Source organism: Lolium perenne, chromosome 4, assembly GCF_019359855.2.
Source record: "Lolium perenne isolate Kyuss_39 chromosome 4, Kyuss_2.0, whole genome shotgun sequence".
Classification (NCBI taxonomy): domain Eukaryota; kingdom Viridiplantae; phylum Streptophyta; class Magnoliopsida; order Poales; family Poaceae; genus Lolium; species Lolium perenne.
In genome coordinates, this window is record NC_067247.2 from 287,265,175 (window position 1) to 287,280,892 (window position 15,718).

Genomic DNA, 15,718 nt, shown 5'->3' on the forward strand with positions numbered 1-15,718 from the left:
TTGGATAGAGTTTACTTTTCTAAGAATTTTGATGTCTCATTTTTATTTTTCTGAGCTATATTGAATTTTACAATTTGTTGCAAAGTTTCTGGTAATTTCTGGAATTGAATTAAAATGACAAATACTAACTACACCCGGATTGATCCTACCCAGCTACTGACTAGTGGGCCACATGCCATGTCACATGCCACGGTGGCGTCTACGTGGCCTGGTTCACGGTGTCTGCGAGGTGGCCGGCGACGGCGACGTCGCCACAGACCGCGCGGGGTCGAGTGAATGGGCTCAGTAGCTGCGGCTTGAGGTGCTGAACGTAATAGGGTTGGCGCCCCCAGAAAATGGTCGTCGGAGCCAACTCCGGCGAGCATGGAAACGGCGGCGCACGGCGGACTCTGACGATAGCGAGCTACGGTGGATGTTAAAGGCTAATAACAGGTTGCCGAGAAGCGCATGCTCACCCTTGCTGCGTATTGCTTCGAATTGGCGAAGGAGATGGCCGGAGACGACGACACGGTCGACTTTTCCTTCGCAGAACCGCGGAGGGGAACGGTGAAATTACTCCACCGCCGAGCTCCCCTTGATGTGTGGCTGTACCAGGTGATTGAGGACGCCGAGGCGCTCCTCCTGAGCTCAACGGCGGCTCCAGGGGTGACCGGAATCGGTGTGGCGGTGTGGTCTCCGGCGAGCTAGGGTTTCGGTGTTTTGGACGTTTGAGACAGAAAGAGGGGAAATTGAGGGCTTCTCCTCCATTTATACTCCCTTCGGTGTGTGCTGGTGGTCAGCAAAAACGGCGGCGACCGCAGGACGTGGAGGGTGCGTCGCGGTGGCGAGCTCCAGAGCGTCCAGAGAGGAAGACGAAGACCTCTTCATCCCTCTCGTTCTTATCCGAGCGAAGGGGTAAATGGGTTCTGTGGGCTGCGACTTGGGCCGGTGATTGGGCTGTGGCTTGGGCTGCGGTGATGGGCTGCTGCGGCCAGGTAGTCTGGTAAGTCCCCTCTTTTCCTTTCTTTATTTTGTTTTCTGTTTTTTATTTACTGTTTTCAATTCTGTTTTGAATTCATGTTTTAACTATTTTATATTTTGTAGGTATTAAACAATTGGTCTTTTATGAAGACTAATAAAAGTATTATTGTAATACTCAATTGTTTTGATTAAACATTTCACATATGTGAGCTTTATTACAAATTGTAATTAATCATGATTTTATGCACTCATTTTAATTTCCTTTTTCTTGTGTAATCAAATCTATTTTGAATTATTAGGGTTGATATTTTCTACTCTAAGTGTTTTAGAATTTATCATTAGGGTTTGAGCTCTTAATTGGGAGTTTAGTTCCCTGCATATGATTTTATGTGATCCTCTATTTATTAAGATTTTATAATTTTGATTATCACTCTATGTCAAGGTTAGCACTGGTATTATATTTTAATAACACTTTGAATTACCTAGAGTAGACATTACTCTCCTCATGGTTGGACTTTGGTTATAAAGATAAGTGGTTATTAATCACACTTATGGTTCTAATTATAGGATGTATCACAAAAGTTTTCCCAGGTTTAATAATTATAGCTTAAGATTTTATTAATGTGCCATACTAGGTTTCTAATGATATTTACCTACTGGCAATTTGTTTGAATCTCAGTTATGGCCTAGGTTTATATTATGATCCCCATAGTGATACATAAACTAGGGTTGAGATATAATTCTAGTCTGTAGAGTTGAGATGACATTATATTGCAATTGCTAGGGCTTAATCTCCTCCAACCAAAATAGGATGGTTACTTACTTTAATTATTATTGTTCTCATTTAGTTGTTAAGGACCTGAGAATTGATTCTATCTTACTCCTATAGACTTCTTTTGTATCCTTAATCTATTATTAAAGTAACTAAAGTAGTTATACTTCTTTTTATAGTTAACTTTGGTTATATTGATGAAGGTTTTCTCACCATATAAAATATACAGTTTGACTTTAAGGTTTTCTTAGTTTCTTTGATTAAGTAATAGATGGAATGTAGAGGTGGTAGGATTCTACTTATGATCACCAAGTGATTCACAAGTAAAGGTTGGGATATAACCTAGGGTTGCTTACTAATGATCTCCTTATAATTTCATGTGGTGAATAATATCTTCTAATCATATAAGTGTTAGCACTTGGATTATTCTCCTATTTCTCCAAAGCATGGTCATGGATTAGGCATGATCCACTTGTTCTTAATATCCTTACCTCAAGTTCTTAGGGTTTATGATCATTACTCAATTTATGATGGTCAAGGTTTGGCTTGCTAAGGTATCTCTGATGAATTTGGTTTCTCACTCCCAAGATCAAGTGTTGTCTTGATCAACTAAACATAGACTTTCTTTTATAGTTTCTTGAATGGGCATGGTTATGGTTGTCTCAATTATCTTGAGTATAACACCATAGGTTGAGCTCTCTCATTTAAGAACAGTTATTCTAGGTTATGGTGTACTCCTAATACTCTAGTTCAATTGTTGTCCTTGATTCTTAAGTAGGTAAAGCTAAGGTTAGTATAAATGGTCTCTCTCATTTGGGAAGGAATTCAATGATAACCTAAGGTTAGGCTCCCTAGAAGTTGATGTGATCATCAATATCTAGGGTTAACATAGGTGTATCCTCTCTCTAGGAAATATCTTGAATAAGTTTCTAGGGTTCCTCTTTAAGATGATGATTTAAATACTTGGATGTATATCCAAGGTTTAGCTCAAGGTTTGTTGCTTCTCTAATAATTATAATAGAACTCTCTCACCTCTCTAGGTTTGATGTAAAACTATTTGGAATAGAGAAGAATGTATATTTCTTAAGTTGAATCTCCTTGTCTTGTTTCCAAGATTAAAGTAGAATGGATATCATAGGGTTTATGATAAGAGCTTGGATTAATTTAAGATATGGAGAAGATAAGTCAAGAATGGTTTCTCCATTTTATTGTTACTTGGTTTGTAATTGAATAGATGTTCATATGCTATGGCAAGGTTTACCATATTATGATCTGTTTTGAGATCAAGCAATTGATCATTTAGTAAAGTGTTGTTGTGTTGATTATTAGTTCCATTTGATCTAACCCCTTAGATCATATCATCTCTACCCAAAACAAGGTTTTAACAAAGTCACGTTGAGGTTTATAGCGCTTGACTTGATGAGCTACTTCAATTCCACCAAGGTCAAGTGAAACTTCAGTTACTGTGACTGTTTTACTTTAAAGCGCGAAAATTCCCCAGATTTTCTATGCATGAATGCAATGCACACATCTGTTTCCTCTATTTTTGTAACCCCATTACCTGGGATATTACAGCCCCCTCCCCTTGGCCCCTCATTATATAGGTGGAAGCCCCAAGTGTTGGACTACAAGTTTTCGAATAAGACCCGAACCCAAAACCTTCCATGTGATAGGGAAACCTACCCAAGGTGGGAATCCCACTTGGGGTGGGATTCCCCCCTTCCATGTGGGGGGTTGGCTGGCCCCCTTGGTGGAGACCAAGGTGGACTCCCCCCTCCTAGGGTTGGCCGGCCATGGGAGGTGGAGTCCCTCCGGGACTCCGCCTTCCTTAGTGGTTTCTTCCAGAATTTTCTAGAACCTTCTAGAACCTTCCATAGAACCTTCCGGAACATTTTAAATCTCATAAAATGACTTCCTATATATGAATCTTATTCTCCGGACCATTCCGGAACTCCTCGTGATGTCCGGGATCTCATCCGGGACTCCGAACAAATATTCGAACTCCATTCCATATTCAAGTTCTACCATTTCAACATCCAACTTTAAGTGTGTCACCCTACGGTTCACGAACTATGCGGACATGGTTGAGTACTCACTCCGACCAATAACCAATAGCGGGATCTGGAGATCCATAATGGCTCCCGCATATTCAACGATGACTTTAGTGATCGAATGAACCATTCACATACGATACCAATTCCCTTTGTCACGCGATATTTTACTTGTCCGAGGTTTGATCATCGGTATCACTCTATACCTTGTTCAACCTCGTCTCCTGACAAGTACTCTTTACTAAATCTTTTAGTGGTATGTGGTCTCTTATGAACTTATTCATATGCTTGCAAGATATTAGACGACATTCCACCGAGAGGGCCCAGAGTATATCTATCCATCATCGGGATGGACAAATCCCACTATTGATCCATATGCCTCAACTCATACTTTCCGGATACTTAATCCCACCTTTATAACCACCCATTTACGCAGTGGTGTTTGATGTAATCAAAGTACCTTTCCGGTATAAATGATTTATATGATCTCATGGTCATAAGGACTAGGTAACTATGTATCGAAAGCTTATAGCAAATAACTTAATGACGTGATCTTATGCTACGCTTAATTGTGTGTGTCCATTACATCATTCATACAATGATATAACCTTGTTATTAATAACATCCAATGTTCATGATTATGAAACTAATCATCCATTAATCAACAAGCTAGTTAAGAGGCATACTAGGGACTCTTTGTTGTTTACATATCACACATGTATCAATGTTTCGGTTAATACAATTATAGCATGGTATATAAACATTTATCATAAACATAAAGATATATAATAACCACTTTTATTATTGCCTCTTGGGCATATCTCCTTCACATTCCCTGCCTAGAAAGCTCAAATTGTCCGTAACCTGGGACACGGCTAAGATCTTAGGTTTACTCTCGAGAGGTTGTGCACTTTCACCTTACGACCCACCCTTCCCAAGAGAAGAATGAGACAAGATCTTTCAGTAGAAGGTTTCAACCATACTAGCATAGACTCGTACCCATTTGGCTGCAGCCACATCTTCCTGTCTATCAAACAAGTTGGACCTCACAACTTACTTAATCCCGGCAGAGCCCATAATACCATAAGGCTGCACTGGAAGCTAACTAAAACATGGACGACATAATAATCTCTTTAATCCTGGGTGGCCAACCACAAGTGAAACCCACGGGCTTAAAGCCATTACAGATAATAAACCCCCGCACGATCCCCTGGTGAAAACCAGAGGTGCAGTCCAGGGCAACCACCATTCAACAACGCACTCTCAGGCACCCACCCGTCCACTGGTCCATCCCCAGGGATCGGAGCCCTGAGCAGCCGCCCACCACACAACCAATCCACCCAGGTGATTCATTAAGGTTGTTAATTTTAATTCTCAATTCTCACAATCCAAAATAATCAAAACAGCAGTGGCATTTTCTTATTTCTAGACAAACTAAGAGTGCTAGCAAGGGTTCATGGTGGCTATACACTACTAGGATTGATAAGCATAGCATAACTTTCGAAAACAAAATTCCTACCATGCATTCTAATTTATAAAACACTAATGCTTAACAAAATAGATAGGTAATTGAGTGCCACTTGCCTTTTTGGTAGTCGTAGCGCGTTCACTTCTCTTAATCAAAATACGTTACTCTCCGTACAAACTATAACATAGAATATAGCACAACATAAACATACCATTCAACAACAACAACAAAAATAAACGAACATTCGATATGAACAATCATAGACATGCATGCATGCTATGCACCAATTTATTTCACAAGAGAGGTAGTGTGTATGTGTTGTATTGTGTGTTCTCTGATATGTGCAATAATAATAAAGCTTCCTGGGTATTTAATTTGGTTTAGAAAAACAATAATTGAGTATCCACTTAACATACACAACCTTATTAAATTTCTACCGCAAGATTTATGTTTAGTAAAAATATAAACTTGACTTCAATGGATAGGTTACAGTACTACAAGATTAGACCAATTGGAATTTTTCAAAAATAATTTATAGAATTTGAATTATCGTCAAATTACTGATTTGTATAGGTTTTACTAAACCAAGTTTGCGCATGTGTCAAAGTTGTACAACTCCTATATCATGTTGAAGTACATGATCTGAGGATTCCAGAAAGTACAAAAACATAAGATTTGGCCCGGTAGATTATTTTATACAAATTTTATAGTATGAAAGGCTTAATTTAACAATTTGAATTATGACGCAAAATCTATCACAAAACCTATACAGTATCATTTCATATTTGGATTCTACAGCTTATAAGCTTTCCAACGATATAAAATTTGCAAATTTTGGACCTCTGGATGATTTTATAATGAATTTCCAAGTTGGACATATAATCTAATATTTAAAATTAAATTTAAAACGAGTTTGACCAAGTTTGACTGTACTGCTGACTGTAGTTTGACTTTAACCAGACTGAGTTGACTATGCTGATGTCATGATTATGTCATAAATGTTGACAGAAAAAGTTGCTCAAATGAGAAAACTTTGTACATCAAAGTTGTATAGAATTAATAGATCTATTTAACGAACAAATTACTTTTCACAATGGCACAATTAGTTTGACAAGATCTGGGTTATACCTTATAAGATCTGAATCTTGTAACACGTTATTCTCCTTGCTCGGTGAATGAAACAAGGTGAGACTCGCGGCAATGGAAAGATTTTGACGAGAGGAACAACTTCCGTGTTGAAGTCATGACGATTCGAGATAGTTTTGAAACTCGATTTGGCTCCGGTTGACTCGAAATAGATCTGTAGATGAACGATAAATCGGTACTTCAAATCGAAAAACTTCTAACATGAAAGTTGTGGAGGATGATCAGATCTACATACTCACCAAAGGAATTTGGATTTCGTGGAACGAGCACGAACTAATTGAAGATTCCCTTTATCAGACCTGACGCCTTGCGATGCGAAATTGTCCGTGTATGGTGGATGAAAAGAGATGAGATTGGTCGGGATTGAAAGATCTCGACGAGATCTACAACTTTCGTGTAGAGCCCGAAGCGATTTGAGGTGGTTTTGGTAGTCAAAACAACGAGTTAAGATTTCGTTGATGTAGGGTTTCGAGAGGAGGAAAGGGAAAACGAAACTGCGTGGTGGTGATTTTATATAGGCCATATGTCGGTGGAAAATGTGAACCTCTAAGTTAGGAACGCGTAGAAACAAATGGATCTGAAATCGGAGTTGTGTAATTCAAGAAAGATGCGTTTAAGTGGAGATAAGTTTTACAAACACGGGATTAGGGTGGTTGGTTCGGTGACTGTGGGGTTCGATCGATCCGGCTGGGCCTGGCTGCCTGGGCCGGTCGGCCGGGTGGCCGGCCCGTTTGCTTTTTTTTTCTGTTTCCTTTTTTTTATCTATTACTTGTTTCTTTGATAAAATGAGTTTCGTAACTCCGATTTAAGTGAATCAAATTTCTATAAATCTGTAAAATTATTTTGCTAATTATAGAACAACACAAACACTTAAATTTTATAAATTATTATTTTATATTATTTTTATTACAATTATGCCACTATGGCTATGTGTGAATAGTTTTCAACATACGCATACCAAACAAGTTTATAAAAATTTGTAAAATTCAAAATAGTGTTTTAGGACAACAAGGAACCTGTTTAAAATCCATTTGTGAAAATAATAATTATACGCACTTGGTCTAATTGCTACTTTGACAATATTTTACAAATATAGTTTTCTATAGTTTTATTTTCTTAAATAGAAATCCATTAAGGATTTGAAAGCTTTGAAAATCAAAATATGTTTGATTTTGAAAATACTTGAAACCAAGAGTATTTGAAAAATAATAGTTTGGAAAATACGTTTAAATAACTCCAAAAAGTTTTAATTCTTTGTGGATTTTCAATCAAGTTCAAACAATCAAGCATTAAATTCATTTTTATTTTTCATTCCAAAATTTAGAAAATTTTGGGATGTGACAGACTACCACCCTTAAAAGAAATCTCGTCCTCGAGATTTGAGAAAGGCTAGAAAGAAAAAGGTTTGGGTTAAAGTCTTCTAATAGGTTTATGCTCACTATTGCTTTCTTTTCAAACATCTCCGAGGAGATTTTGGAAGTCAACCTTGGGCTTTGAAAATGTTACACTAAACCATATGCGGTTATATCATCAACTGTGTCCATTTTTGTGAGGGTACTCATCACATGGGTATTATCTTGTACTTGAGTATACTCAGGGAAAACTCCTTATGATACCTTCTCCAAATACCATCTAATGTGGCATCTCGGGTAAATCTTTAATCCAAGTGTATGGCTTCTACCACCCTTAAAAGAAACTTTTGTTGGTAGTCTTATTTCTTGGGTTTAGGCTAACCTCATATTGGATATGACTTGGCACAGGTCATATTTGGAAAACATATATGGCTTAGGGCTTCTGAGTTAACTCCAATAGGCGTATGCTTATTCACATATAGTGAACAACATATATCTCCAAGGTGAATCAAATAGGTTCCCTTCATAGTAGGACTTCTAATCCAAAGATTGGCTGTTGAACTACTTTTGGTACTGATGGGTCACATCCTTGGGTCAATGATATTACTTCAAGGCATCCATCATTTTCTTACTTGTCGATGTCATCGACGGTCTTCTGCTATTCTTCATCTAGTAGTTGGATGTGCCTTCTCCTTTTAGTCCTACGCTTGGCAGCACTTGCCTAGTATAAGGGTATAATATTTATCCACCCTAAGGTTTAGGCTTATTCGCTGATATATCTTTTGTAGGTATGTCTCTCTAGATTCGCAAAGTCAATATTATGGTGATCAATCCATCCTGCACCCAAATCATTACTCCGTATTTGATTTATTGAATCTCGCGTTCTAACCCTTGGTCTACCTCACAAGTTTGATAAAAACTTTCATGGAGAATTGAATCAATGTTTCAATCCCCATTATTGAACTGTTTTGAAAATATTTCTATCGATCCTTAACTAGGATTTTGCGTATCTCGCACTCTTCGGTTCTTCATTTTGATAGGAACATCAAGGTTAGTTTCACTACTGTTCTCTTCATGGCGAGTTGCCGAGAAAACATTCTCTGGGTTGGGTATAGATGAGAATAGATAGAAAGATTCTAAAGAAGATTTCCTACCCAACACGTCAGATAAAAGCAAAACATCTTACAAACAACATCTAACAAGCATCAAGAAATATGTTTCAAACACCAAATAACCAGTATGGTCATACCTCAATTTGGTAAGATCAATACTTTCTAATGCTAGCGTTGTTTTAACAAAAAGAGAGCTAATAGTGGTCTAGTGTATTTCTGCTTTGGATATTTCAAGTTTCTATTCTACTCCTTCGATGCATCTTCGTGTGTTGTGCAGTCTTCATCGAAGTCTTTCTTCAAATTCTTCATTTGTCTCCCATGCAACACTTCTAGCAAAATCAAAAAATGTCACATGAAGCAGCAGTCCCTCACTTCAGGTACAAGGTCATCATCTCTACTTCCTTGAGGGTTTTCATGAAATTGGTCATCTAAGGTGAGAGCAAAACAATTTTGAAGGTGGAATGGATGAGAATTCAAGAGGTTCAAAATCCAAACATCTTTTAAATTGAAATAGGATTATAATTTTTTTATATCCTAGGGTCTTCCTATTTCTAATCCAAACCTAGGGTCTCGATCCTACAGGCAACACTATGCTCTGATACCATTCTGTAGCACCCTACCTTTAAATAAAGGCAAGATACTTGTGTATAGTGCTATTCCCGGGATCACTGATAGCACACACATTACAAAATATAGTAATCATTGCAATAGTATCAAATTACTGCATCGTCGATCCAGAGGGTACAATAAAACCTTACATTTTGCTTAGTCACATGGACTAGCTCAGAATAAACATAGCGAAAAGTAAATTAGCAATGAGCCTTCATCATCTTCATGTGCCACAGGCAGTCATGTTGGAATGTAGACTCGAGATCCTACCACGTACTTCTACTCAGAAAATCCTGCACGTTTTGAACATGCAGCCCCACGAATGGAGGTCAGTACAATGATGTACTGGCAAATGACACTTATATGGTGGCTGTTTTGGGCTTAACTATCTACATGATATTTGGCAAGTGGAGTTTAGGCAATTTTGCACAAAGCCAATTTTATCCTACATTTTATTTCAAAACAAAACATTTTACAAAACTCATAATGATGTCATAAACAGTATCATGGTTACATCTCCCATGTACTATTCGACAGTTGCTACTCAAGTTTTAACTTATTCAGAAAAGGTGATGAGATTCTTCCGTACATTCCCTGCCTAGAAAGCTCAAATTGTCCGTAACCGGGGACACGGCTAAGATCTTAGGTTTACTCTCGAGAGGTTGTGCACTTTCACCTTACGACCCACCCTTCCCAAGAGAAGAATGAGACAAAATCTTTCAGAAGAAGGTTTCAACCATACTAGCATAGACTCGTACCCATTTGGCTGCAGCCACATCTTCCTGTCTATCAAACAAGTTGGACCTCACAACTGACTTAATCCCGGCAGAGCCCATAATACCATAAGGCTGCACTGGAAGCTAACTAAAACATGGACGACATAATAATCTCTTTAATCCTGGGTGGCCAACCACAAGTGAAACCCACGGGCTTAAAACCATTACAGATAATAAACCCCCGCACGATCCCCTGGTGAAAACCAGAGGTGCAGTCCAGGGCAACCACCATTCAACAACGCACTCTCAGGCACCCACCCGTCCACTGGTCCATCCCCAGGGATCGGAGCCCTGAGCAGCCGCCCACCACACAACCAATCCATCCAAGTGATTCATTAAGGTTGTTAATTTTAATTCTCAATTCTCACAATCCAAAATAATCAAAACAGCAGTGGCATTTTGTTATTTCTAGACAAACTAAGAGTGCTAGCAAGGGTTCATGGTGGCTATACACGATAAGCATAGCATAACTTTCGAAAACAAAATTCCTACCATGCATTCTAATTTATAAAACACTAATGCTTAACAAAATAGATAGGTAATTGAGTGTCACTTGCGTTTTTGGTAGTCGAAGCGCGTTCACTTCTCTTAATCAAAATACATTACTCTCCGTACAAACTATAACATAGAATATAGCACAACATAAACATACCATTCAACAACAACAACAAAAATAAACGAACATTCGATATGAACAATCATAGACATGCATGCATGCTATGCACCAATTTATTTCACAAGAGAGGTAGTGTGTATGTGTTGTATTGTGTGTTCTCTGATATGTGCAATAATAATAAAGCTTCCTATGTATTTAATTTGGTTTAGAAAAACAATAATTGAGTATCCACTTAACATACACAACCTTATTAAATTTCTACCGCAAGATTTATGTTTAGTAAAAATATAAACTTGACTTCCCTGGATAGGTTACAGTACTACAAGATTAGACCAATTGGAATTATTCAAAAATAATTTATAGAATTTGAATTATCGTCAAATTACTGATTTGTATAGGTTTTACTAAACCAAGTTTGTGCACGTATCAAAGTTGTACAACTCCTATATCATGTTGAAGTACATGATCTGAGGATTCCAGAAAGTACAAAAACATAAGATTTGGCCCAGTAGATTATTTTAACAAATTATATAGTATGAAAGGCTTAATTTAACAATTTGAATTATGACGCAAAATCTAACACAAAACCTATACAGTATCATTTCATATTTGGATTCTACAACTTATAAGCTTTCCAACGATATAAAATTTGCAAATTTTGGACCTCTGGATGATTTTATAATGAATTTCCAACTTGGACATATAATCTGATATTTAAAATTAAATTTAAAACGAGTTTGACCAAGTTTGACTGTACTGCTGACTGTACTGCTGACTGTAGTTTGACTTTTACCAGACTGAGTTGACTATGCTGATGTCATGATGATGTCATAAATGTTGACAGAAAAAGTTGCTCAAATGGGAAAACTTTGTACATCAAAGTTGTATAGAATTAATAGATCTATTTAACGAACAAATTAATTTTCATAATGACACAATTAGTTTGACAAGATCTGGGTTATATCTTATAAGATCTGAATCTTGTAACACGTTATTCTCCTTGCTCGGTGAACGAAACAAGGTGAGACTCGCGGCAATGGAAAGATCTTGACAAGAGGAACAACTTCCGTGTTGAAGTCATGACGATTCGAGATAGTTTTGAAACTCGATTTGGCTCCGGTTGACTCGAAATAGATCTGTAGATGAACGATAAATCGGTACTTCAAATCGAAAAACTTCTAACATGAAAGTTGTGGAAGATGATCAGATCTACATACTCACCAAAGGAATTTGGATTTCGTGGAAGGAGCACGAACTAATTGAAGATTCCCTTTGTCAGACCTGACGCCTTGCGATGCGAAATTGTCCGTGTATGGTGGATGAAAAGAGATGAGATTGGTCGGGATTGAAAGATCTAGACGAGATCTACAACTTTCGTGTAGAGCCGAAGCGATTTGAGGTGGTTTTGGTAGTCAAAACAATGAGTTAAGATTTCGTTGATGTAGGGTTTCGAGAGGAGGAAAGGGAAAACGAAACTGCGACGTGGTGGTGACTTTATATAGGCCATAGGTCGGTGGAAAAGGTGAACCTCGAAGTTAGGAATACGTAGAAACAAACGGATCTGAAATCGGAGTTGTGTAGTTCAAAAAAGGTACGTTTAAGATAAGTTTTACAAACACGGAATCAGGGTGGTTCCTTCGGTGACTGTGGGGCTTCGATCGATGGCTGCCGGTCGGTCCGGCTGGCCCTGGCTGCCTGCTGGGCCGGTCGGCCGGATGGCCGGCCCGTTTGCTTTTTTTTCTGTTTCCTTTTTTTATCTATTATTTGTTTCTTTGATAAAATGAGTTTCGTAACTCCGATTTAAGTGAATTAAATTTCTATAAATCTGTAAAATTATTTTGCTAATTATAGAACAACACAAACACTTAAATTTTATAAATTATTATTTTATATTATTTTTATTACAATTATGCCACTATGGCTATGTGTGAATAGTTTTCAACATACGCATACCAAACAAGTTTATAAAAATTTGTAAAAATCAAAATAGTGTTTTAGGACAACAAGGAACCTGTTTAAAATCCATTTGTGAAAATAATAATTATACGCACTTGGTCTAATTGCTACTTTGACAATATTTTATAAATATAGTTTTCTATAGTTTTATTTTCTTAAATAGAAATCCATTAAAGATTTGAAAACTTTGAAAATCAAAATATGTTTGATTTTGAAAATACTTGAAACCAAGAGTATTTGAAAAACAATAGTTTGGAAAATACGTTTAAATAACTCTAAAAAGTTTTAATTCTTTGTGGATTTTCAATCAAGTTCAAACAATCAAGCACTAAATTCATTTTTATTTTTCATTCCAAAATTTAGAAAATTTTGGGATGTGACATTGATGGGACAAACAATGGGTTTAGGAGCATGCAAAGCTAGGTTGTCTTGTGTTTACATGGGCCTATGCTAGCATGTCCGTAGATGTTTAGGAGCATATGAAGCTAACTGTCTTGCGACGGTATGGGTTATGCTAATATGTTCCTAGACGATGATTTTTAAAGAATAAATTTGTTTATAAAAGATAGGGAAACTATTGCTTTCCGCAAAAGAGCCGAAACTCCACTTTTCAAATGAGCACGTAGTTGTTAGGCGCCATTTATATATCCACCAAAAGTGATATTTGCCAATACAATTCCAAATGTATTGACCCTGCGTGGCTGCAACGTTTTATGTTGCAGATATTCCGATGAACGAGTGAGGTTCGATGGTTAGGGTTACGAGTCTATACTCGACATGCTCGCCTGTGGCACATGAAGACGAAGGACTCCATGCTTCTATGGTTCGTTGTGAACTCTGATATTGAGCTAGCCTTGTGCTATGCAGTTTGTAAGTTATTATGTAAATTTTGGATCATGCGATATAATAAAGACCTTTGTTTCTTGGTATTACATCTTAAACTGTGTGTGCTAGCGATTGATCCAGGGACTAGCACTATTAAGCACAGAGATTCAACCTGTACCGGGTTGGATCGCTACACCAAACTCATAACTCAGACATTCGCCTCCGCGTTCAGAATGCAGAAACTTAATCTTCTTGTTACGTTGATTTTCTACTTCACTTTGGAATTCCTTAAACTTCTCGAATGTTTCGGACTTATGTTTCATGAAGTAAATATACGCATATCTACTCAGATCATCCGTGAAGGTTAGAACATAACTATAACCACCACGCGATGCTACACTTATTGGTCCACACACATCGGTATGTATGATTTCCAATAAGTCTATAGCTCGCTCCATTGTACCAGAGAATGGAGTCTTAGTCATTTTTCCCATTAGACATACTTCGCATCTATCAAGTGACTCAAAGTCAAGTGACTCAAGTAGTCCATCGGAATGGAGTTTCTTCATGCGCTTCACTCCAATATGACCAAGACGACAGTGCCACATATAAGTAGAATTATCATTCAATTTAATTCGCTTAGCATCAATGTTATGAACATGTGTATCACTACTATCGAGATTTAACAAGAATAAACCATTCATCTCACGCGCATGACCATAAAAGATATTATTCATATAAATAGAACAACCATTATTCTCTGACTTAAATGAATAACCGTCTTGCATTAAACAAGATCCAGATATAATATTCATGCTCAACGCAGGCACCAAATAAAAATTATTAAGGTTTAAAACTAATCCCGAAGGTAGATGTAGAGGGAGCGTGCCGACGGCGATCACATCGACCTTGGATCCATTTCCAACGCGCATCGTCACCTCGTCCCTCACTAGGCTTCTTTTATTCCGTAGTTCCTGTTTCGAGTTACAAATGTGAGCAACCAAACTAGTATCAAATACCCAGGCACTACTACGAGAACCAGTTAGACATCAATAACATGTTGATACGTCCATTTTGCATCACTATTTTATATCATAATTTACTGTTATTCATTGATATATTTCATATTTAGAGATGATACTTATGTTATTTCACCTATTTTGCATGTTTCATGATTATTGGAGAATTACTCGCCGGAGTCAGGATTCTGCTGGAAAAAGCACCGTCAGGATACAATATTTCTGAAGATCAACAATTGACGGAAAATACACCGAAAGTCTTATTTCTCCAGAAGAAGGAGCCAGCCAAAAGGAGGGGCCGAGGAGGGCTGCCATGGCCCCCTCATAGGCCGGCGCGGGCTTCACCCTGGCCGCGCCGCCTTGTGGGGAGGGGGCCCACAGCCCCCCTCGGCCGTCTCTCCTTCGCGTACTTCATCTACCCGAAAACCTAAGGTACTGGGAGGCATCGCGAATAGAAACAGCCGCCTCTGTGGGGCGGAAAACACCAGAGAGAAAAGAGCTCTCCGGCAGGCTGAAATCCACCGGGGAAATTCCCTCCCGGAGGGAGAAATCGTCGCCATCGCCACCGTCATCGAGCTGGACTTCATTGGGATCATCATAACCGTCATCTCCACCGCCGCACCTCGTCTCCACTGTAACATCTAGGGTTGAATCTTGATTATTTCATAGGGGAAACTCTCCCGGTGTTTATTACTCCTTGTTATTGATGCTATTGAGTGAAACCATTGAACCAAGGTTTATGTCAGATTGTTATTCATCATCATATCACCTCTGATCATGTTCCATATGATGTCTTGTGAGTAGTTCGTTTAGTTCTTGAGGACATTGGTGAAGTCTAAATGTTAGTAGTGAACTATGTTGAGTAATATTTAATGGTTTGATATTTAAGTTGTGGTGTTATTCTTCTAGTGGTGTCATGTGAACGTCGACTACATGATACCTCACCTTTATGGGCCTAGGGGAATGCATCTTGTACTCGTTTGCTAATTGTGGGGTTGCCGGAGTGACAGCAACCTGAACCCCCATTGGTATATCGATGTAGGAGGGATAGCAGGA

General features: G+C 38.1%; 2 long non-coding RNA genes across 2 annotated transcripts in view; one reads left to right on the forward strand and one right to left on the reverse strand.

The window, feature by feature from the left end:
• The window catches only part of LOC139830660 (uncharacterized), a 54,753-nt gene extending 41,018 nt beyond the window's left edge, over positions 1–13,735 (forward strand). Inside the window, exon 3 of the long non-coding RNA XR_011743681.1 lies at positions 13,541–13,735. This is a non-coding gene — a long non-coding RNA (uncharacterized lncRNA). The remainder of the gene's footprint in view (positions 1–13,540) is intronic.
• Positions 5,367–6,867, reverse strand: LOC127295669 (uncharacterized). The gene is made up of 3 exons (XR_007848005.1): positions 6,637–6,867; positions 6,380–6,551; positions 5,367–5,428 (listed from the first exon to the last, which is right to left on the reverse strand). It is a non-coding gene; the product is annotated as an uncharacterized lncRNA (long non-coding RNA).
• Positions 13,736–15,718: the final 1,983 nt, after the last annotated feature.